The sequence below is a fragment of the Haliotis rubra genome, unplaced genomic scaffold (genome assembly GCF_003918875.1).
Source record: "Haliotis rubra isolate DU_JTF1 unplaced genomic scaffold, ASM391887v1 Scf424, whole genome shotgun sequence".
NCBI classification, from domain to species: domain Eukaryota; kingdom Metazoa; phylum Mollusca; class Gastropoda; order Lepetellida; family Haliotidae; genus Haliotis; species Haliotis rubra.
Genome location: NW_025767107.1, coordinates 1 through 26,558, shown reverse-complemented (window position 1 = coordinate 26,558; position 26,558 = coordinate 1). Strand labels below are relative to the sequence as shown.

At 38.9% G+C, this 26,558-nt stretch overlaps 1 long non-coding RNA gene across 2 annotated transcripts; it reads right to left on the bottom strand.

Annotated features, from left to right (window-relative positions):
* Window positions 1–2,948: 2,948 nt before the first annotated feature.
* LOC124288772 lies at window positions 2,949–10,180 on the bottom strand. Of its 2 annotated transcripts, XR_006901514.1 has the most exons (4): window positions 10,093–10,180; window positions 9,438–9,502; window positions 4,441–4,732; window positions 2,949–4,234 (listed from the first exon to the last, which is right to left on the bottom strand). It is a non-coding gene; the product is annotated as an uncharacterized LOC124288772 (long non-coding RNA). The 2 variants fall into 2 exon arrangements; XR_006901513.1 differs by lacking the exon at window positions 9,438–9,502.
* Window positions 10,181–26,558: the final 16,378 nt, after the last annotated feature.

Genomic DNA, 26,558 nt, shown 5'->3' with positions numbered 1-26,558 from the left:
ATAATGTAAATATATATGCAAATAAACAAACTAATTCATATTATGCCAATTAGGATTGAACAGGCATACTCAAACTGCATTTAATTTTGTTTTAACTTAAAAAAGTTTGTTTCAACAAATTGTAACATGCTTGTCCTGTGATTTTGTGTCCTGACCGTTACCAGTGTATGAAATTCCTGCAATAATTTCCCCCTGGAGCTGGATTGTAATTCTACTTCCTGTGTATGCTTGAGCTAGCCCCTGTGCATGTGACAGCAGATGAAATTCAACACATTTTGCAGAACATTGACACCATCAAATACGTATAAATATTATGTGTCAGCCTTAATTGTCCAGACCGTTACCAATGTACTTTGTGTCAAATATATCAATTTGTTTTTTTAAATTTCAATGGATATGTTGCCCAGAAATAGAAGAGGTGGAAGGCAAGTCCTTTGAAATCGTTTAGGGATCATTCATTTTTATATTTTAGATTTACTTACAAATTGCCTTGACCGTTACTGTCCAAACCGTTACCATTCTGCAAAGTAACGGTTTGGACAGTCCTTGTAACGGTCTGGACAAAATGATTTGTATTTCAAAAAGTTGTTCATTAATATTTGAAATATAACAAATTTATAATTACTTCAAGGGTTAAGATCAGTTTAAGCATGAAATTTTACATTTCAAAGGAGTTTTGATGTAGAAGCATAAAAAACACTCTCTAGTAACGGTTTGGACAAATAATAGTAACGGTCTGGACATATCTTTAATAAATTTCAACTTTCAAGAATATGTTCCATGGTGTGATAATAATTTTCTATTTACTTATCTATCTGCTTTAAATAATAAAAACCAAAACGAATTTATCACGTTAAGTTTCTATTTTCTATAAGATCTATAGTCTTTATATACTAAAGGTAACGGCTAGGACAAAATGTAGTAACGGTAAACAACTTTCAGTATTCCAACCTTCAAAGATTTTTTGGGTGTAAACTGTTTTAACTTTAACTGTGAGATATGTAAGGCTACCATTTACTTTGAATATTTGCTAGGTGCTAATATGTTGGCCAAACCTTTGTATTTGATAAATATGTGTTACCATCTCACGATTAACAAAAACTTAAGGTATCTGAGTGAATGAAAGAAGTATATTTCGTGGAGACTAATATTGCACCATAATATCAACAGCAAAATGATATCTATGCAGTGACCTGTGTAGCATGACCATGTGTACAGTATCATAGTTGTTGCAGTACCTTTCAGAATTTAATCTTTTGCAACTTTTTAGATGGATAACATTTGTTTGTTACACTGATGTCCTGACCGTTACCAAAAATATCACAACCGTTACTATTCATTCAATTTTCGTTCCCCAATTGCACTCTTCTTTAGATTATAAGTGATTTTCAATCTAGACAGGTGTGTTTTTCTATTCTTTAGAAGCTACAGTTTGTTTTTATTCAAAAGCCTAAATACATTCACAAGTTTCATATTGATATAACAAATGTCCAAACCGTTACCACAGCATGGAAGAAAACATGTCACATTTGTTACAAGTTACAATTTCTAATACACATTTCACTGTCTGTCCAAAATAGGGTTAGCAATTGAAGTAAATGATATCATTTTTTCCTTTCATGTTACCTGTTTCTATTTTGAATTAAATTGTTTAAGGTTTATGTCCAGCCCATTACCATTCCTGTCCAAACCGTTACCACTATTGTCCTAACCGTTACTGGTGTTAATTGACTGCTCTAATTAATTCATGATAATACATGAAACACTCCTCCTTATGCCGGTGTCATCAAAAGATGTCCTGGGCTTAGTAGCTGATGTTTATTTTAGACAATTTTACCTGTTGAAAGCTATATGCATAATAATGTTTTAGAAAAATGCAATTATTTTGTGGTAAATAAATGAAAGATACAAAATAACAAATAGTTTTTACCTTCAAGTTTGATTAAGTCGGTGTAAAAGCTGTTTATGCCATCTTTAAAAGATTTTTATGAATTATATTTCAAAATCCCTATTCTGATTAAGAAGTGGTAACGGTCAGGACTTTCCCTCGCCCTATTAATTACTTATGTATCAATTAAAAGGCCAATTAGTAAATTTGAGCCTGCATGTTTGTATTATTGAATAATTAAGTGTTTGAGATTTCATTTGAATAAAACCAAATCAATTTTCATGAGTTTGATTTTACTGTAATAAAGAATTGAAAATCCTACCAATTTTGAAAATGACCCATATATATATCTATACATCTCTATACCTATAACTACTGAATATGCTAAACAAATACCATGTCATAAACACACGCACGCACGCACGCACGCACGCACGCACGCACGCACGCACGCACGCACGCACGGTTAGTAACCATGGCTGACTTTTAATCAGATACTAGTAACTCATTTAGTAAGCGGTTAGTTTCATGAGTTACGCCAATCATTCTTAGGAGTAGATTAACGTTTAACCAATGATAAAATGCCTCCTTAACTATGGACACACACTGCTCAGCTGATCAAAACAGTTGATGTCGAAAAAGTCAAAGTTTATTTCCAGGTTATGTCAATAGGTTGAAATCCGTTGTGGAAACCTATGGCGATACAACCAGGGCCAGTATAACCAGGGTGCACTGTACATACTATTCAAGGCTGAATACTTTCACATACACGCCTGACGTGACATACAACAGACCGTCATCATCCAGACAGATACCACTGGGAGTCCATAGGCAATCCCGTTCTGTGAGAACATCTCTGACAAACTGCCCTGACTGTGTGAGCTGAATCACCTTGCGGGAGCCTGAGTATACAAACAGTATGTCTCCTGTGCTGGTTGTTGTTATACCTCGAGGATATCCCAGAGCCCTGTCTCCTCTGGGTGTGAAGGTGAAAACAGCTTGTCCGTCGAGCGTCACAGATACCAGGGAGTTTACTTCTGCTTCACTGACTACCACGTTGTTATTCCTTGTAACATGAATGAATTGTGGATTACTTACCACACCTGTGTTGATAGATTTCAGTACATTTCCTCTCATATCCAGAATGTCAACTGAGGAACGACCATCGTTACCACCTGCTATAAGTTGTGAAGCGTTCAGACAGGCCAACCCGATTACTTCCTCCGTGTATTGACTGTTGACTCTATTGTAGGTCCAGGATCAAACTTGATGAACACTATTTGTCCTGTGTGTGGCAGAGCAACAGCTGCCTTAGCTTCACCCACCTTGGCTATTTGTCTTGGGACAGAAGGAAGCTGTACAAGTGATTGGGAGGATGTTTTGATTGAAGTATTAAATACTCTGAGACAATGGTTATAGTCATCTGACACAAGAGTTACCTTGGCATTATGAACAGTCAACACAGCAACGTCATACATGTGTAATCCGAACTGATCATTATTACAGTAAATTTCTTGCACAAGAACAGGCGATAATGTGGGAACAACCTTGACCTCCCCAAGTTTCACCCTATCCACAGATCTCATCAGCGTATCTGTGTCGTGTGTGAAGATGATGCTGGATGTCCGTGGCCTCTTGTTCTCACTTGCATCTTCATCTCTAGATGTTCCATCCACAGTCTCATACATATCAAACATGTCAGCTACACAGTCTGAAGTCAAAACATTGTTTGTGAACCCATACCGCTGCTGTTCCACCTGGAGATCAATCTCCTGGCTCTTTCTGTGGGCTTTTCAGTTCTTGTGCATTGGACTCAGTGAGTTTGTCGATGCGATCCAGCAGTTCCCTTTCTTTCTCACAAGAACGTCGGTAGCTGCCATGCAAACTTTCCTAACTTCATCTTTTCATTTCTCGTGCACTAGTCGTTAGCTTTGCAATTTTCGAGTTTGTTGATGAAATATTGTCGATATAAGTTTGTATCTTCTTCTCTTGGTTCCTTGTTTCATTCACCAGAGTTTCTTTGACAAAGGGCATCATGACATCTATGGTTTCAACATCATCACACTTCCGGTGTTTGATGCTGCAGCATACAGTACACATTGCCATCCTGCAGTCTTTACAGAACAGTTTCATATTCTCGTCCTTGTGAATTCTGCACATAAAGCTACGTACTTTGGGTTTCCTGTTTCCATGGATACGTACATCAAACAGTTCATGGTCACGTGATAGTGGCATCTTCTTGTGCAACTTGATACGCATCACAGAAGACATCTTCACAAATGGTGCACCACATTGTACCTGGAGTTGTTTGGCCATCTTCTTTGCACACACAACAGACATCAACATCTAAAACAAATCGTTCAAAGATATATCGCTGGAACTTGCATGCACGTACCACTGTTCAATTATTATTGGTATGTACGACTACTAAAATATAATTATTTAGTACGTAATATTAGCTTCAACCAGCTACTTCTCACTTTTTAATTTATATAAAACAGCATTTCGTATACATTGGAAGCATGACATGAAATAGTTTCAAAATTTCCCACCTGGCGATCCCCCCAAATCGTCCATCAGACTCTGTATGACGTGGCTTGGTTTCAGCTGACTGACCCAATCCTTCACTGGACTGTCAGGGTTGGTCACCTTTGTCTGTTGTCTACAGGAGGGACATGGGAATGGACTTGGCTTGTATTGCTTCAGACTGTGTTTTGGTGTATTTCAGCAGACAGGACTTACAGAATGTGTGATTACACTGAAGTGTGGCAGGGTCTGTGAACACCTCCGTACAGATGACACAGGTCAGATAGTTGTCTGTCAGCTTCTTAGCGGTGGCCATATCTGTTGGAATTATATCATCTCATTACGCTCACGCTTGAATCGATTTTGGGATACACACCATGTTGTCAACAATTATTTTACTCTATTAATCAACCATGCTCTGGAGGGTAGTCAGGAGAAGGTCATAATGTAGGTTCCCTTTGTCTCACGGCAAAGTTTGTGCCTTGGAAAGCGAGACCCACATTCAAGGAAGGAGGGGACTTGGAATTTCAATTGATCTTACGTCACGTCAGTGTCAGCAGTTGCGAGCGCTAAGGGGACAAACTAGTCTGTCTCTCACAGTCACTGAACCACAATGTTTTCCCTACTGCCAAGCCTTTCTGCAGTGCCAAAGCTCTCAATAAAGCAAGTCTAGATTTCCTCAGGTTCTGAATCTCTGGTCTCCCTGGGGCTCCTTTTCAATTTAAATGGGCTTGTTTGTTACTTTCAAAATTATATATATTCAGAGACTAAGCATTGGCTAGGGACCAACAAGTTTGGGTATTTCAAGGATGAACGGTTGATAACAAAGCCTCGCACACTAGAAACAACACCAACTTCGGCGATGTCTGGTACTACAGAAACGTCAGGAGACAGACGATCATTACCATGCAGATCGCTCGGAAATCATCCGCAAATGAGTTTGCAAGCTAGGGAATTGGCTGAGGCTCGGATATTACCCCAAAAGGACATAACAAGGTTAACACCGGTGCTACTTTAAACGCTGACTGTCCCGGCGAAACATTTGATTTCCTCTGTTGGAACATTAACGGACCACGAAACAAAATTGTTGACGATGATTTTATATCGTACTTAAAACAATTTCAAGTAACATGTCTTGTGGAAACTTTTGTCGACTATATATATGACACCTATAACAGCCCAGCAATAAAGTTATCTGACTACGGCAGCCTTTCGGGTGGTGAGTGTGTCAGTAAGTAAATTTTGTAATAAGATGATTAAATCAAGCGTTCATAACCTCCTGTGCTTGAACATACATACAAACATTTGTATAGCGCCGATATCAGTACAACTGCTCCAAAGGCGCTTTGTTTCCCCTCGATCATTGGATATCCATCACAACGGCATATCGTATTTTCAATCCTCAACTCCCTGGGGAATCATACAACTCTTGCAGCCACTCGGTCACCGAGTTAATGTGGCTTCCCCATCCTTACGAGGTACCCATTCACAGCTGGGTGGACTGGGACATATAGTTCACTGCACGTTGCTGTACCCGCAACTAGGTGTTTGCACGTATTCATGTGGCCACCGTCTGGTCATCTACCAACGGATTCGTGGGTTCTTTTAAGTGCACAGGGTTGTGTACTGTACACTAGGGGTTGTGACAACACTGAAAGAGTCTGCACACAAAGTTGACTCCAAGGTTTTATACACCCGGTCACAGGTGGGCTCGATCCCGGCACCTTCAAGCGCGCTGGATTACTAGCCTGACGCCTTAGGCATGTGCAGCTCGCCCAGCTCGCCCGCGCCCCATATCGAAAGTGCTACTTAAAACTGATAAAAGTGCAAACTTGCTATGTACATATATACCACCAGCTCGCTCGTCGTATTATAACCACGTGTGCTGTAGTATTGAGCAGCTTTGAGTTTTTGTTAGATAATCAGTCGAAGTTTAGGGATTCTATAAGTGTGGTATGTGGAGATATGAGATGAGGTGAGGTGAAATTGGGTTTAACATCGTAATTATGAGAATATTTCGCTCATATGACGACGTGCATGCGTGTGGATGTGTGGCTGATTGTACTAGCCCAGACTTAAGCTGGTTTCATAGTGCTAGCTCACTGAGATACCATACGTTGTTTTACCAGGAATGGCATTCCACTTTAGAAGATAGTTCACGATATGCTTATTTCAAGACCTTACTTCAACCAGAATTTATTTATCAATGAGTCACGACGGAAAATTTAAGGAAACATTTTATTAAATATCGGCTAGGTTTGTTAGACCTTTTTGTAAATGAAGGAAGAAAACTTTCCATTGCAAAATCGAAACGAATCTGTCAATTATGCGATACTGATATAGAAAATGAAATTCACTTTGTGTTTCGTCTGTCCATTTTATAGTGACCTTCAAAAGAAATATATTAAATATATTATTTTGTATATATTTTAACGACTAAGAATGAATCTCATATCTTAAACCTTTCACTATATATTAAACATGCACTAGTTAAAAGAAATGACCTGTTTAAAGGAGCGTGTTACTTCCTGAGTGTAACAGTATGATGATATGTACATACTCTCTTGTATATGGGCCAGAGGCCTTTTGCACAATAAAATTTAATATTTTTGACTTTGACTACAGGGAACAATGCTTAGATGACAAAATTATCGATCTTTAGCAATATGAGAGTTTTCTATCTTCCTCTATCATTAATCTTTGATTTGAACACATAAATTTAGTAAAAGGCTATTCTATGTGAAGTAACATTCACAACTGACAAATATTCTTCCCAACATTATTCCTTCTTTAGAGATTGATATGCAATACGTTTGGGAAACGAACATATTAATTCAAACGATGTCTGTTGGTCTATTGATATATACCTTTGTTTAAAACCATATAAGAACTTATTTATACAACCTACCATCCTGACTGTATTCAGACATACCTAAGACCATATTTATTTATCAATTGTTTTACATTATGGGCTCAACATTGTCTACCAGCTTCTGCTAATTTATATTTGTGGTATAATATTCCATTATCCTTTTGGTATAATAACTGTATGTCCAATATTTTACAATTGTAATATATTGTCTAGTTTTGAAACATAAACATCCATAAATTTCGGTGCATTTCTACCAAGAAAAAGATTTTGCTTTAGGAAATTATTGTATGCTCTGTCTGCATCCAGTGAGGGATGAAATCCCCATATTTCTGAGCCGCAAACTAGAGTTTGTGGTTAAAAGACCTGACGAGAGAAGAATAGATATTGTTAATTTTCTGAAATTTGATAGCTGGGAACATAAAATATTTAACACATTCTGGATATGACAAAGTGTTTTGTGTTACATGCCATGACCCACTGCATGAGAATGAACAACACTCAGATATGTGTAAGAGTCACAATTTCTAGTTGGGTATCATTAAGACAATGTTTTCATTATTTCTTTAATCTACCATCTCTCCTGAAAACCATACATTTTAGTTTGACGGTTAAAGACCACTTTTTTCCAATAGGGATGTCATGTTACATAAGTTTCATGAATCGATAGGTGTCACGATATCTATTTTCGCGGCATTATTGCGTGAATTTAGTTACATTTGAACATTAATATTTCATTTATTATTGTCCATGAAAGATCAGCATTTTTTATTCTCAGAGATTAAAAAGTTCTAATTTCCCATCTTTGTGCATGACAAATAATCATTTAAAGCGCTCATAGCATCAAAAACATGATACAGTTGCAAAATATTAACGATACATAAACATATTTAAACCGATACTTTCAAAACAAAATATCGATACAGTTTTGAATGTACCGATTATTAATATCGTCTTCGAAAAGTATCGATGCATCGATGTATCGATGTATCGTGGCATCCTATTTTACAATATATTTTAAGATTATTCAATGTTTTGGTAAACCTCGGACAGTGCTATCAAACAGATACATATCATCGGTGAAGAGTAACATGAAAAATCGACAGACACCAAGATCAATGCAACTATCTTCATTAACACCACGAAATTCAGTAATTAACATGAAATGAAAATAGTAGTGGTGATAGTTGGCAACCCTGTTTTATTCCGCTCACACAGTCAAACAGTTGTTGTGTAGCCACCTTACAATGATATACATGATTCAACATTTGTGTACATATTTCTAATGAATCTTAATGAATACTTTTGACATTGCCAGTCTAAAGTTTATACATCAAACTTGTTCTATTGATGGAATCAATGCAGCTTTGAGATCAACGAAACAAAAGTATAGTCTGCCCTTTTATACTCATGCCAGTAATGGTTGTCACCCCTTCAATATTTTTTAATTGGAGGGGTGTAGGGAAGGTGAGGAGTGTGAGGTGTGTGTGTGGTGTTGGGGTCGGGAGGGGTGACAACCATTATTGGCATGAGTATATAAAGACAAATATTAGAGACCAGTGTATCAAACACCGTTATATATTGTGCTTGAATGAGTTCATAAATTTTAAAAGATTATCAAATTAAGATGTCACTTCTGCTACTTTAAAAGGGATATGAAGGTGATACTTCAAAATAGACCAGATGTTTATTTTTCGTTTTCGTCTGCTATGGGAGTAGCAGACATCATGGACGGTCTGTTGTCAAGTGTCATAATTCTGATTTTTTTGGGTGTGGTAACGTTTTACTTGACGAGTCGGTACGTTTTGGGTTCGAGTCGGCGGTGTTGGAATAAATTTTTTATAATTGTTTTGGTCGGCAATAAAATTAGGGTCGGTCGCGCGATGAGAAACACAAAAAATAAACATTCTGACCTATGGGCATAGGCGCACGGCTCTGATATATTTATAAGTATGAACTGTACATATAAGATATCTTATATATATATATAGGTCATACTTATAAATATATCAGAGCAGGCTTATCTCTCCTATAAGGATATATTGTGAACTACGGATCAAGGGGCATAACCCAGCAATCATAACTAAAACACGACCGCATCTGGTTGCATATACTACGTGCAAGTTTTCAGATGTTGCAAAAACGTGATTATACCTCAAGACTATGGTTTTGTTGTCTTGTCTTGGTACACTTCTTTCAGCTAGACTAACAGCTCGTCTCTGAAATGAACTTTTTTTACAGAAAATAAAAGTTTTTAAATTAAACTTATATTTTTTTTTCAATCTTGCCACACATTCTTGACTTGCATGGGCTGCATTGAGTACATTTGTTTCGTGGTCTGTAGGGGGCGGTGGGGTAGCCTAGTGGTTAAAGCGTTGGCTCGTCACGCCGAAGACCCGGGTTCAATTCCCCACATGGGCACAATGTGTTAAGCCCATTTCTGGTGTCCCCCGCCGTGATATTGCTGGAATATTGCTAAAAGCGGCGTAAAACTAAACTCAGTCAGTCAGTCAGTCGTGGTCTGTAGGGCAGACTAGTCTTTCAGCTTTCAAGTCAGGACTCATTAAAATGAATTTTCAAGCCACTTTCGCTTTCAAGCTACTCTCGTGTTCGAGGTGCAGGTTATGTGCACAGGCGATCGATGCATGGGATACGACCCTTATGCTACTATAGTGCGTATCCCATGCATCGATCATAATAATTATCTATGGCGACTGTAACTAAAATGTATGTATTAAAGACGATTCGATGTTTGGCAGACGGAAAACAAAATATTAAAGTTTCATTTCAAAGTGTTCTAGTGGTTTACCTTTAGGGATGCCGAAGCATGGACGATCACCGGGTGTAATAAACACTTCCCTGGTTGACGTCGCCACACGTTACCAAGTGACACGAAGCTCCACACGAAACGAAAAAGAATGCAATCTTGTGACACGCAATGTTCAGATTAACCATGAGCACTCCGCAGATATCGTGAACATATTTTTGCGAGTATAGTTTGAAGAAACAAATTGAGCCTTTCCCTGTACCTCATATGTGATGTTCACTATGTGTGATAGTATACTGATTATAGAATACATATGGCATATTCACAGTTAACATTTTATTTAGGAAATAAAGTTCGCTCTACCCCAATGTGTTTTGTAATAAAGTAAAGTTTTGCCCTGAACTATTATAATTAAAGCACGAGGACGGTAGTCCGAGTGCTTTTGATGATATAATAGTTCAGGGGCAAAACTATACTATTACAAACTACATTGAAGTAAACGAACTTTTATCTTTCTAAGATGCTAAATTTAATACTTTCTAAGGATAATTACGATTAATTTAAGGCAGAAAACAAATGACGGTGTCGGTGACCTCAATTAAGAATCCTCGCTTTTAGGGCTAACTGGTGCGCTGTTCTATTGATGTGTCTTCCCCTACGTTAAGACGAACGTTACCAGAAAAAACAAAATGATAACAGTTTGATGACGGTTTACGTTCGGATTAAATATCTTCTCTGAATTATTTTAATTACATCTGTCATTAACGTAAACCATACGGGGCAATATAGACGTCGCATTTCTACTACCAACGTAAGTTTAGATCAGGTACATCCAGATGAAGCTGAGTAGTCAAGCGACATTCCACGATTGCATTGTGGGAATGTAAACATTGCGAACGTTACCGTGTCGCTGAAAACTGTGAGTCAGATTGACACATTTTTACCGTCGTAAAACATAAACGTAATGTTTCCACCAGTGATGTTAGCTGCGTGAAGCAGCAGCAAACCAAAGAAACGGGATGCAACGGACGGGTAGTTTACTGTAGGAGAGGCCGTACGAGGCGATGACAACTGACATGCATCGTGACGTCGCTTTACATTGTGACGTAATGTAAAATGGTTCGATTACGAGGGGCACACTAGAATGGCGCAGTGACGGGTAAACGTCATTCAATTGTTAGGTCATCAAAAAAACTATACCTTTATTGTCTGATAATGTATTTTTTTCCGATTGTTCTAACCGCTAGGCATCTTAGAATTATATTTGCAATATTCCATTTTATAAAATATGCAAAATATTTGTTCTCTGCTAAAATGGTCCGCCCAGAGGCGAAAGGTCCGCGGGTTCGATCCCCGGCCGCTTCATACCAAGGACAATAAAATATGGGACTTGTTTTGTCCCTGCCTGGCGCTCGGCATTAATGGGTACAACGAGGACTGGTCAGCTCGGAGTCGGTATAATGTGTCTGAGTGGGATATTCAGGCTTCACTGCTGCATGGCAATTAATTGGCCAAATCACAATTAGAGTGAGTGAGTGAGTTTAGTTTTTCGCCCGCTTTGGGGAATATTCCAGGAATATCAAGATGGGGTACACCAGAAATGGGCTTGACACATTGACTCCATGTGAAATCGAACCCGGGTCTTTGTTGCTGACGAATGAACGCTTTAACCAGTAGGCTACCCACCGGCTCTACCCATTGGAGGGGCGGTCCCGGGTAGCCCAGTGGTTAAGGCGTTCGCCCATCACGCCGAAGATACGGGTTCGATTTCATCAGCAGAATAATGTGAAGCCATTTCTGATAATCTACCGCCGTGATATTAACTCGAATATTGCTAACAGTGGCGTAAAACTCACTCACTCACTCACTCTGGAAGGAAGAGAGGGCATTATATTACGCTTCAAAGGGCCTCGGAACCACGTGTTTGTTCATTTAAAAGTGTTTTCAAGAGAAAACAGTTGGAGACAATTTTGGGCGTTGCCTTTGGAACATCGGTCTTTTAAATATGTAAGTAAATTATCTCGTGTGAATAACAAATAACGTTTAGCACTAATATACATATTTAATTCCCGAAAACTAGTCTCTCTTGCTGTCGGTGTTGAGATGGTGGGTTCCCCTTCAATTTAACCTGGAACATAATACACTGTAGTATACTCTTTCTTTGTCGCAGCGGAGGATACAGCTTTTTGAGCAAGGGGTGGTGGTCGGTGGTAGTGGTGGTGGTGGTGGTGCCTTACTATTGAGAATTATGTGTGTGTGTGTGTGTGTAAGGGGTGGGTGGGTGTTTACACATCATTTTCACGAGTTTCAATGGTCATTGTCAGGACAAAGGGTGGGGTGTATCACGGCCGACTGACTGAGTTTGGTTTTACGCCGCTTTTAGCAATATTCCAGAAACATCACGGCGGGGACACCAGAAATGGAAGCTTAACTCATTGTACCCATATGTGAGGATTCAGAACCCGGGTCTTCGGCGTGACAGGCCAACGCTTTAACCATTAGGCTACCCCACCGTCCCGGAGAGTATCAAAAGGTATATTGTACAAAGTTGAGCTGAGGCGAAATGTGGGTTTATTGTCACGTTCAAGATAATTCCACTTACGTAGGGATGAGAGTGCGTTCGTTCGTGCGTGTGCGTACACTACAGACTAGGTCTTATCTTACAATGCCAGTCCATGCAATACACCGCCACATTTTGTCGCTGGCTACTTCTCAGAACCAATATATTTTCACAAGTCCTCCTGTTTGAACAGACACGATAAAAATTCCCATTTTCCTAACGGTTCTTGGTATGACGCGACCCTCGAACGGAACATTCGTGTTGAACCGGAAGCTGACAGGCGGAAACTAGTTGGTATGCCACGTATGACGCGCGAAACTAGTTGATATGCCAGGTATGGCTCTTAAAATGTTGAATAAATGATATATTTTACATAGAATAATTAGTAAATATGAGGTTGGACATCCAAGAGCACAACCTTTGATGTTGGCGATATTTTACATATATTTTTCGAATCGACTGACTGACTGAGTTTGGTTTTGACGGCGCTTTTAGCAATATTCCAGCAATATCACGGCGGAGAGACACCAGAAATCGGCTTAACTCATTGTAATGCCATGTGAGATTCGAACCCGGGTCTTTGGCGTGTTTTCGAATCGAAGCGAGGAAGTACTTTGTTAACCTTTGCTCGCTTCGGCTCGCATATAGGAAGACTGGTAATTTTATTGTCTCTGTTGCGCAACCCTGGTTTCGTAACAGTTTGTCTGCAAGTGAAATAATTTTGGTCTTCAGATGGTTGATATGAAAGAAAAATCCATGCATCCACAGATTTTTTCGACGACCTCCCGTACTACGAAAGTATACCAGCGTGCCTCACCATGCGTTTAGCTTATACAAAAATTTACCCATAACGTATTCGACGTACGTCAGCGTATTCGCCATTTTTTATACGTCGGCATACGCTAAGCCTAAATCAAATGAAGATGAGACAGGGCCTTTAAGAAGAGAATCAAATACTTTTGTTTGGTTGAAATCCGACCGGGATTCGACCCCCACACATAGAGTCGGTCACCTACACGCCGCCTCTTCCTTTTTCTCCAACAGTTCTCTCATTTTGGTGGTTACCGTGGCAACGATCGTACTGACCGAGTTTCCATGCAAAAATGTCTTCTTTAGCTTTTGTAGACTAGCACAGAGCGCAAAGAAATAGTTTCGGCTGCTTTCTGCATACACACACATCTCAGATGTGCATGCATGTCGGCTTGAACATGGATGGGATAACAGGAGTTAAATTTGGATGTAACGTGAGCGTCGGATTTCTGTGCCAGGCCAGCCTACACAAGGCTGTTGCCTCGAATTCGCTTAGTAAACCTACCAAAGAGGGATGTGATCTAGTGAACTTGCCCCATGTCTGGATTAGATACCATGTAAGTATTGAGACTAGCGTACATTCGCATTATGTTAAATGGATGAAGGAGGCGGTGGCTGCCAATAGATGTGACTGCCTGCAACATGTCACCAGCCTGGCCATTCGATTCAATTTTATAACAGATCTATTTTCTGAAAGTCTATGAATACACATTTCATACTTATGGCATTGCTTGAACTACTGTTACGGGTTTTTTCCTTAATGCCTAAAACCGTTGACGTACCGACATTTTGTACATGTCCAAAGTACAGGAATGGTGCATTATGGCAACGTAGGGAGAGGTTACTCTTTGAGAGTGATTCGTAAATCGTCGCTCATGACACAGACAGACAGACAGACAGATTGTATTTCAGTATAAGTCTACTGACCAACAATGCATTTTATACTGGTTGGGTGATTATGTTCTGTCGTTATTCCTTACAACATTGCCAACAGTTGTGACTCTTCCCACTCTGCATGTTGACTGAACACACTTCCAGTGTACACAAGACTGTCTCTCGACATTTCTTAGTGTGAAGATAACAAATCAAATAGGACTTGGGGCTACCTCTCCGTGACATAACACACTCAACATTACGCAGACCAGCCATGTTGATGCCATGTTAGTTTGTTGTCAACAGGCTATATACTATGGACCGAACTATCTCAATTTACTTTCTCGTCTCACCTTCTCGATTTCTCTCCACTTCTCAATAATACTGGCTGTATCTTTTTTCACGGCACTAAAACAACTTAATTTCAACATTTAACAACCTACACATTATCCAATTTGTAAAATTGTTCTACTCACTAGAGGTTTATCTTTCATCAGCAAACTAAAACAACTTTTAGCTAATCCAAATTTCCTTGACACAAAACACTAAGAACAGTTTAATCCCTCCCTTGATCTCATCGCTGTACATGCTCTATGCACTAATCTCTCTCTGCTTTGGGCCAGGTTCATTATACCAGACAAAGGTAAAATGCCGTGTGTTTGTTTAACTAATTGTAGCCAGGGGTACTGGGCTGTAGGGTGTAGTGGCATGTAGGGGTTATGGGATACAACCGTTTTATTACAATAAAACATATCTGATGATCACAACATTTCTTGCTCATTCAAGGGATTACACGCAGTGAGGCGTGCAGCAATCCGCAACAAGCAAACAACGTCGCGGTTGACGTTGGATTCCAGATGAATGACAGAACAGAACAGAACAGAACAGAATTGTTTGTTTAATTCTCTCGAAAATCATACAGAATGATACAGTCGTTTAAATACAAATACCATATGGGTAGGTATTTTGATTTAGAAGTGGCTAAAGCCTACAGTTTAGCAAAAGAGTGAAAAGTTTCAATACGGGTGGGGTATAGTTTGATTTCATAAAGTGAGATAAATTGTCCATATGTGGATTATTACAGAAATAGGAGGGAAGAATCTTCTTACGTTCAGAGCATTTAGCTGTGTACATGATAAAATAGCATGATACTCGTCACAAAATAATGTTATGTTTTACAAATTGTACATGTTCTGTTTTGCCTAGATGAATATATTAAACCATCGTCCCGTTTCAATGGGTAATCTATGATTAGAGAAGTTTTTGATTTTGTTAACCAGATACGAAAGTTTGATGAGGTAGATCTAGAAGATAAGGTTCTAAAGTAAGTGAGGGTTTTATAGATGATAATATTTACTCCTTTAGATGAATTTTTGGGCATCAGCATACCATGATTGTTTGAACTGGTCAATTAATGAATTTTTTTGACATGATGTTTCAACCAGTCGATGCTAGGGAACTTTTGAGATTACCAAATATAGGAGAGCCCGACGTTTTGAAGAATATTTTGGACTGCTTTTTAGTTGGTCGAAGTGAAATCAGCATTCCTGGAGATGATCTAAAATTTCATAATGTTATAAGGAATGTGGGGAAATTTACTAGTTTCAGTTGTAGAATTTACACCCAGTAGCTGATGATTTTTACTTTATATGAACATCAATAGGATATCTGCCTAATTCACCATAAACCATAAAATTTACGGGTAGATTGTTTTACTTTAGAATATATTTACAAAACTTTAAGCGCGTTCCTTTCCAAGATGATTGAATTTTCATAGCCCCACACTTCCGAACTTGTAAAGTAGGATTGGCAAAGATGCATTGATCAAACAGTTTTGAGTTGACAATCGATTGGTATTTGCTTGTAGTTTTCGGAAAATTTTAAAGATGGAAAACATGGGTCTTGATGGTTGTTCAAAGAAAGTCTCTTAATTGCCTTTGTGAATTTACCATTAGCATTAAAACAATATTCCCCAAATATAGAATATTCTCGAACAACCTCAATTTCATCATTAAAAATTAGAAACTTATGTTTTATTCCCTAACATAGCCTTTGAAATATCATAATCTGGCGTTTTCATTAATGTTAACTTTGAAGTTTTCCATAAAACACAATATTCTGAGAATCTATCCAAAGAGCTAACTGCAAATCTTCTGCACGTTTTCTGCTAGTGAGAGACAGTATCATCTGCATATAATAAAACCAGTAGCTTAATATACATACCAAAGTTGTTCATTAAAATTAAGCTATGACGGTGTACAGATATATGGAGACAGTGCATCCAGTATGTTCTTAAATTGAACTAGCGTCTGGAAGTGAACTCTCTGTACATATTTTAGGTGGAAATATAATTATAAATGATAAGATGATTAGCATGTTAGATAAGGACTTTCAACATATTTTAAGTGAAATATAGTATAAAATGATAGGAATGATAATTAGCATGTTAGATGATGCTTTGTATATTTCAAATAATGATTTCATGAATACATATGTATGAATAAAATGAACATGAAGCGTATTGTGGTTTGTCTACGCCTTCCTCTGGGATTAAGGTTCTTGTATAAATGCCCCGAACCCCACTGTTGCAAATGTTCACCCTTTTCGCATGAAGGCGAAGATGAAAGAAAACGTATCATGTTTACCACACGCCGAAAAGTCGCCTTCCTGCGAGTGAACCTATGAGGCAATGCAACTTTGCGTAATTCCTTGGATTAGTTGGGCAATTCCGTATGTATTACATTACGACATCTGCTATCTTGTATGCTATGTAGCGGCGTATTGTATATTGTTATTGTCACGCGGGACCCAAAACCGGATAGTAAACCATTTAGAAATAAGCAGCGTAATACGGTAGAGGAAATACTTGGCGGGCCCCAGTTTGCGTATGTTTTCCGGATATTTCCTAACTTCGGGCATATATTTCATGTGAATCTATGCCTTTGAAACATATGCTCATCGTACATTTTCATTGTCATGCACAAGGAGACCTCGTTCATGTATGCCATGACCGGATTGTCAGGGATTTCAAACATGAATTACCAAAACAGATACCCCAGAATTACATGATCTTACAAATATTTCTGATGCATTCCTTTGAATTTCAATGGGTGCTGAAATTTACGATTTCGTTCTAAGTTTACCCAGGTTGGAAACATGTAAGTTTATAGGTGGGGAAACGCATGGAATACTGCATGTGCAAATGTTTACACACCTTAGATATTTATGTATCATACCGGATTTCAGGGGGTATGTATATGAACAGTTCATACACCTTCATGTTACCTGTGCTCAAAACAAGATGATCATTTGTGTTTCCATCATGTGAATTACTTGGTTCATGTAATTTCATTTTCACACATTTTAGTACGTTTGAAATCCAACGTTCACGTGCAGGCGTGACCTCATTATTCTTATCATCAAAGGAGCCTGACTAGAGAGTGGTATTACGCAAGCTAACATGGCTTATTAAGCTGCGCTCACTTTTGTTGCCAGTATCGGATTACGCTTTGTCGGCGGTGTTGGCAAATTTTGTGAGTGGTGAACAAAGGGGCGATGAGCTGCCCCTTCGTCCTTAAGTGTCCCTAAGCTGTCCCAACAGGGAATAGCACTTTATCTCTCTTGTAGTCCTGTCTCACGGTCCACAAGAACGCATTATTTTCCCTGCTGCCAAGAGCCCACTCTCTGCAGTGCTAAAGCCCTAAATATAAGCAAAATCCCTAGATTTCCACAGGTTCTGAATCTCTAGTCTCCACAAGGGCGCCTTTCCATTTTAAATGGGCTTGTTTTGTTACTATCAAAATTATATATATTTTAGAGACTAAGGCATTAGTCCTATCTCTCTTTTCAGCTTTGGCCAAATACGCTACACGAACCAACTCGTAATTTCTTAAGTCTCTCTTCAGTTCGCGCATCAATTACTGTAAAAGATAAGTTTTGGCGGTACATAATTGGAATATTATTGCACTGCATGTGACCTTTCTTAATAGTCTCACAGTGCCTGTACCATCATTATTTCTCCTTCCGCTCAGCCTTTGGCCGTAAACTACGCGCACACACAAAATAGTTTTTATCGATGTAGCGATTATGTCGGATGGCACAGGCAGGTGCGTTCTCTGAGTATACCATTGGCATGTTGGGCCTCTGTGCCTTTTGTAAAGTTGTCTTGATGATTGTCCCTGTTTAAATTGACGATCCATAAACCCAGAGTCGAAAGCAAAATGTCACACACAGTAAAAATGTGATGTTGCAGCTGCTGCAATTTCCATGTCAGAGGGAATTCCTTCTAACAAGATATATGTATTCCGTTGTTTTTGGAGCAAGCCTATGACTACTAACCCAATCTGTTGCCCCAAGATCTTTCAGACCTCCAACCACGACATAGACGCAGACCTCGCATGTTCAAGTTCCATCCTGACGGGTGCAGAAAATATTGAATTCGGCAAGGATGCAATATCTCAGTGGGTTCATTGTTTCCCTAAGTACGTGGGTGCTTTCTAAAACGTAGGAGATAATGGTATCGTTTGTCTTCCTGATATTCCCCAGAACAGGAAGCTCTACTTGCATTTATGGTACAGTGTGTAAGTTACAGATTTGTTAGGAATAGTCTTAGGACTTTTCTACTTTGACCAGGATTCTTCGAACTTGCCAACGCAGTCGTTTGAGAAGATCAAGGGAGAAAGGGGTAGAGTGTTACGAAATGTATCTGGCGGACGTATATGGAAAACGTTCGAAGAATGTTTCTGTATAAATACAATAATAAAGAAATATCGGTTATGTTTGAAACGTACCCTCAAGAGCTGATAGCCAGTGAGATTATTGTGAAGATCGCAATATGTATCATCATAAAACGGGCCCAGATAAAAAATTACATGTCATTCATTCCACATTATATCCCCTTTATAGACATAAAGCATGGATTTGTACAGGATTGGGATAAAACACTTTCTTCTATAGGTATCTCTGCCTGTTTCACGCTACATGCATGTATTCAGAGTTACTGAGAAAATAGCGACACGCAGGTTCTCCTCCATCACACATATAATTGTATAGATATCAGTGATTAGGGACCAATAGCGCTGCAGCAACTTATTGACGTTTACGACATACACACTATCATCTGCAGTGGTACTGCTATACAGCATCGTATTTATTTCTCTCTTACATAAGGCGAAATGTCACAGGGGTTGTCATGGTAACGATAATTTAATACTATTTATTTGTATTGTATTCTTTTTTATCTGCGAATTAAATTTAAATCAGTTTTGGCGTGAGCATCTCTAGAAAAGAAGCTGTAAAGAACGAATATATATGTGATCGAACCTATAGGCCTTTGTTAAAGCGCGTTTCAAACCACTACCATAAAATAAAGTAAATCTAACTAATCCATGGCACGATTCCAACCATATCATGAGCATGTTTTTGTGAATCATAAATCAAATAGTGATGTTACGGGGCGTCCATGCCGCGTCAAAACACATGGAAACGCACGAGAATTGCAATACGGGCCCCTAAACCACTGATGCTCCGTGACCTGGAAGACAATTCATGTGATTGAGCGTATGTAGGCAAAAGACAAAATGGATACTCGTGCTGTTATGCTTTTTGAATTATTAAGTATTCGTTCTTGTCACGGGATACAAGTATATACTTTCAGTTTCAATAAAATGTACATTCGAAGGATATCGAAATCTAGGTTAAGCTATTGGAATCATATTTACAATTAAAGACCCAAACAATGGTCTGTTGTCGAAATATTTTGTTTTCCATATCTTTTATCCCCAATCTGTATCCAGGGGCCGTACAATAGTCTATTATATAGAGTCTCTGTTTTATCATAAGTCAGAGAACGATATTATTTTCCCTTCCGCCGAAGCCGCTTACTGTAATGCTTACACCTAAATGAAGCATATCTAGATATTCCCAAGAGTTCACCGTCTGTTAAGAGCGGGTTCCGGGTTTACAGAGTAAACAATACCAAACACCGGCGGCTGGCGGGGACCAACATCTTCACTAACATTTTACATCTACCAACGCCTAATTCGCAGAAGTGCTGGGCGGCTAATGAAGCTAATGGGAGCTAAGGGTCAGTAACATGCTAGTAGAAATATCTATGATGCCTTATATGAAAGTCTATAATCTAAGCAAGGTCTAGCTATGTATGGCTTTGAATTAGCAGAGAAGAAAGCTCCTTTAGAATTTGGTTTATTCAAATATTGAGTATTTCCACTGTACTCAATCATTCGAAAACGCATAGCAACCCTACAATTCATTAATGACTATGAGTTAAGCCATCACTGTAAAACCCCACCAAGGGTTATTTCCTTTGAGTTAACTGACGGGCTTTCGGTATCAAAATATTTAGAGACTCCGGCCCCAAAGGTGGAAATATGGCGTTTTTATGTAATGCTTTTTATTTGCATAACTGATAGAAGTAGTTGTTAAAATGTACGTATGATGTTGTTTTTGAAGGATAATCTCAGCTGACTCAAGAGACTTTGCACGTGTTTTCCCCACTCTTTCCACACCCATCCTTCCAGTTTTTATGTTTGTGACATGATCTGCACACTGATAATTTAAAGAAACAGGTATATAAATAGCAACCGGTTTTCAAGTACTTTTACACCCAATGTAGTTTTCCATTTATTTTAGCAATTTTTCAGTTTCTATTAGATTTCTGGAAATTTTGTACGGAGGTACATTTAATTAACAGTTTCACTAAATATGAATTAAAACATACTTAAAAAACGTTTTGGTACTTTGATAGATTGATAGAATTACACATTATATTCCATGATGCTGGGATGCTTGCCAGTAGATTTAACATTATTATATAATAATATAACCGATCTGATGAACAATAAAAAGCAAAATTAAAAACGCATAAACTAGCATAAATGATGTCAGGTAGTAAGCTTTCAATAATTACAGAAACTGCTTAAATTAATCTAACTTTATGAACTAGTTGCAATCCACTACAGTTTTCATAGTCTACCCAAAGAGATGGATTCAAAATAGGTGTACAAATTATATTCCGTCCGGGTAACTGAAATTTGAGAAGCGTCCGTAATAGGATGGCATCATTATTCCAGATCAAAGGAGGCCATCTGACGTGAGTGGTGTAATGATTTATCCGTATTATCGATGTTTACGCAAATCAACTATATACGATACGAATGCATCAATACAAAACTACATTTAGGCAATAGATCAGGATATTAATATCGCATGGGCTGTGATACATCGATGTATCGCCACAGGACAAAAATATCCGATACTACTTAAAAGTACTACTGAAGGTTAGCAAGAGTATTGCATTAGGAAAGGAAGTCTCTTTGAAATTCTTCTAGAGTAGACCTTGGCACTGTGAGACGAACGAATGGCCGCCGTGCAATGTTTTAGACCCGTGCATGAATAGCGAGGTGCAGTCCATTTTACCATTAAGGAGTTTTGCCGGTATGTAAAGCGATAAAACTATCAGTGTTGGCATTGTCTTGAACTGCACCATGTAACAATTGTTGAATAATACTGGCGAATTGCGCGACATCAAAATCATCAGAATTCAATTTTCCCTTCGGTACAGTACGCACTTTCCCTGGGCTTGTGGGGCTTTTGCTACCCATCGCGGGAATGCGACGCAGGCTTGTAAGCAGAAGCCAATTTTGTCGTGTAAGCCCGATGAAACGCAAGGCTGTATATTTAGTTAGTCTTGGGGGTGCTTACCGGCTCATTTTCAAATCATGCATCTAAGCCGGGGCTTTTCATGGTGATAATGTCGAAAATAAATCACTTTATTAGGCATTTGGGCTAAAATGGAATTTTAACAATTAAGGACCGCTTTAATGAAGATATTTTTAAGTCTTTTGAGATCTGAAACTCACCAATTTGATGTTGGAGGAACATATATGGTTTTTAGTGTTGATGGTGAAACTTTTATGCAAATAAAGTAGCCTACATTGAGGACCTCAGAGCCGGAACCCAGATATCCGACCTCACCTTCCGGTCAATTTTTAGAAAAAACAATCCTCTTACGTTATAAAAGTGACTGTCATAGCAGAGGATATTCGGTTTTCCGTTTCCGGACGGTACGACACGAGCAGGCTTCGGCTGTCATCAATACAAGAATTGACTCACCTATCCGCACGAAGCACGATCACCGCTAACCGTGGCGGAGAGAACGAGTCCGTGGAGGCGACACATGATTCTCGCCTAATCCCGGATCGGTATTGGTGTTGAGTGATTAGAGCCTAACTGACACTGATTTAAGCATTGAGTTCTAACTGTTAAGTTGCTTATTCAGTCAAAGCAAAGGGAAGTGTGTCTGCAAATATTCCAGAGTCAGTTGGTTTTCAATTGATTCTGTGGCGACTTCGTCCAATATTAAACGCAAAGAAGCGCTACTGAAGTGACGAAGCTAAGGAAAGAGATATGTCTTTGCAAAGGGCAAAATCCAAAGTAAGCTTTGATAAGCATAAAAGCCGAAAATATTACGAGAGGGCTATACTCACGGCTACTATAGGAACAATGGCGACCGTGAAGAGCTACCGGGACAAAGATGTTGCGACCGCATCGTGTTTTACCGAAAGGGCACTTGAGTGTAAAGCAGTCCTCAATGAAGACGTTTTCAAGAGCGGAATAGTGTAAAGGTATGATTGTCATGTACCATGAGATGTGTTGTAACCAGCCGGAAAAGAACTTAGAAGAAACTGGATAGTAAAACAATCAAGAGATTTGAAATACCAGAGAGACTTTGGTTTAAGTTTTGGTTTTGGTAATAAAAGCCATTTGCTAAAATCATATAATCTTTTTTATAGCAGAGATCATATATATATACTTGCACTTTCAAGAATGAATTCCCAAAAGGTTAATAATGTCCTTTAAAAACTTTTTTTAGAGCCTTACACGGTTGAAAAATTCATATCCAGAAGGAACAATGGTTTTGATAATTTTTCAGAGAAATGGTTTCCTTTATCCTCTAAGGTTTTAATCTGATAACCGTAAAGCGTCAGCTTAATGCTTTGTTGCATTTCTTGTAACACCACCAGTTGATGAACTTCGATCATGCATATGTACACTTTTGCTTTACTTTGCCATAATACTTGTATTCCAATTATGGGAACAAATGAAAAATCAAAAGGTTTAAGGTAGCTGGTCCGTGATGCATTTATCAGTATTTATGGTTTCCAGACCACCATCCCGCACCGATTACAGAGTAAGGATATTCTTCGAGATCATTGGGTTAACGGCTGTGTTTGTTCAAACGGCACCATAGAAAGAAGTCAAAATTGAATTAATAGCGGGCATTGTTTTATTTCCAACACGTGGGCGGACATACATACATTACTGTTACAATCTTCACAATATATAATATATGCACGATATTCTACATACCCAATGAATTTTGAAGTGGGTCGTTTATGTTTCCATGGATTCCATCCAGAGACATTTTGGATAATGAAATATCACTTTGATACCGTCCCTACACAATTTAAGTGTTTTTCGCCCTTTATATTCTGCCTAGAAACTTAATACTGAAATGCTTACGTACGCATTTCTACCTTAAAGCAATGACGTATTCACTCCACTAAATTCTTTTGTCGCCAGATGTTTTTGTATGCATGCGTTGGTTATGTACAGCAAAGTATACCATGTATACAGCGGCCATTTTAAGTAACCAACCTTCTATTCACTTTGGTGAAGAAAATTCAGTTGAGGTTACGGGACCCTTTGTGTGCCCTGTTAATTACTATTTACACTCATATGGTCCTGCTTGCTGGTGCAATATAGCCAGCTATCACTGTAATTACCATACATTTACGGATTTCCCATATTGCATAAATACCTACGCTTATCATCTTAACTTGACAACGACTGGTAAACATCTTTTGTCTTCAATGAATAACCTATAAACACCATTCGACAGCTTAACTACTGCACCTGTGACAAACAAATGTACTATGTGAACACCGAGAGGGAGAGAAGGCAAGGTTTATGACTTCGTCGTAATGGAGGCGCCTTTAGGACAATTGTACATGAAACTATGGAAGAATTACCGCAACCTTGGATAGCAAGCTTTAGTTCTTTGTCAGAAAATATATAGTTCGGTTGCAAAAGGGGTATGGTCTTACAACAGCACGTAGCTCTCTTGAGTTAGCAGATTTCTACGGCTTGGATTTCTTTTAAACCCGACCAAGCCACATAACATGCCATTACACTGATTAACAGTTCACAGAATTATCCTTAGCTCGCCTGAGGTTATATTTAGAATTTTGAAGACCAAAATAATGTTCAACACGGCCCCTACGAAGCTACGTCGGTGTTAAGTATCGTATTGCATACATCGCACGTTGACGTGATGTTTTCTCAAAACTAATACATCAGGGGAGTGTTCAAACTGTCACATCAGAGTGTTCAAACTAAAACTATTTATCAAGTGTTCAAACTAATACATCAGGGTGTCAAACTAATACATCCTTGAAGTGTTCAAACTAATTACATCCAGAGATTAATACCAAGAAAGGGAAAGGAAAATAAATAAAGAAGAATGTTATTTTTCATTGCCAAGCCAGTGGAGTTTTCAGAAACTTTCGCTGGGTTAGAGTTGAGGCTTGCCCAACTTTTCAAAATCTATGTGGAAGCCCGGGCTTTGACGATTACATAGCTCGTTTGCAGCGGTAAAATATCTGCATGAAGTAAATTGATATGTCGCATTGCTGTCAGATGTTTCTACAAGATGCTATTCCACCTGTTTTGGAAGATCTAGCGGCTAATAATACGCTTTGATGACTAAACATCTTGTAGGCCTTGAAGTGCTTACAGGCGCAGAATATACTGTTCCGGCAAGATCTGACAGGAATGCGAAATATCATTCCGACTTATGAACTACAATATCATGATGTTTTTACCTAAGTAAGTGGAGAGCTTTCACCAGCATTGGAAATAACTGTAATGTTGATAATACGCTATGCCGTTGGGGTTGTTGGGGCCAGCGGCGATGCAGACTTTCCGGCGATGGCTGGGCGCGCGGCGGTCGTTTGGGAGGACGAAGGAATTTTCGTATTCAGGCGGACGGCGTTGGAAGGAACATAATGCGGAATATGCCGGACGCGGTTTTGCGACACTAATGATGCGGAGGATGAGCGGCGAAGAATCGGCGACGCCGCAAACCAATGACGTTGGATGAAGAATACGTATTAATATATTGTTTGGATCAGAACTGGTATGCGGTTGTTCCGGATATCGAAACTGGCGACAGGATCTATCCCCATCCACCAGAAACCACACCAATCTATCCTTATGGCCTTTGATCACGTAATTGTTTAAACACCCGCGTGGTGGTCAACGTATGGATAGTTACGCCACTAATCTCATTACGTCCACACGAAATTGTATCAACGTTGACCACATGTGTCGTAACGGAAACAATACAGAGATTCCTAACGATTTGATTGGATAGCGATGACCTCTCTCAAATGAGTCACATTTCTGAGCTATGTAACTATTTTTCATTTCATAACAAACACGTAGATTCCCATTCATTCTACAACAAATCATTGTAGGAATCTAAAGCATCGCAAAGAACGTTGCCGTGTCGCTGTTTAATTGTGAGTCGAACTGGCGGACGTACTTATCCGTCGAAAAAACGTAAAACGCAATGTTTCCACCAGAGTGATGTTAGCGGATGTAGCAACTTACCAGAGCCAAGAGCGAGTCTGGGTAGTTTACTGAGGAGGCTGTACGAGGCGATGACAACGGCATGAATCGTGACGTCGGTTACCAAGGCAGTACAGCGTCATTACTGGTGTGACGTCAGAAGCGATAGCCTACAGTACAAAACTCTTCACTATCCTCTTTATGAAACTGAACGGTTTGAAACCAAAATATTAGCTAAAAATACACTATTTTGTCAATTTAAATGCATGTAAGGACGTGATAAAATACCACACTCCGGTCTCGGTAAATACAGATTGTTGCTTGCGACTCGTGACCTTCCTATGTTATCTGACCTCATACCGCTCGGTCAATTTATAGGAAGGACCCTTTCATTCGTAATTTAACATGTAATGAGACCCCGATAGTAATCACTCTCTATATAAAGGAAGTACCCAGTGTTTATTATTGCTGATGAAACTGCTGCTCAAATTTACCCACGGCCAGGCGATTATCATCTGCATTACTGTCATGGGTGAAGAGCCGCTTCGGGAAGGTTTATTTATGGTAACGATAATTTGGCATACTATTTATTGTGACATTCTTTAATCACGGG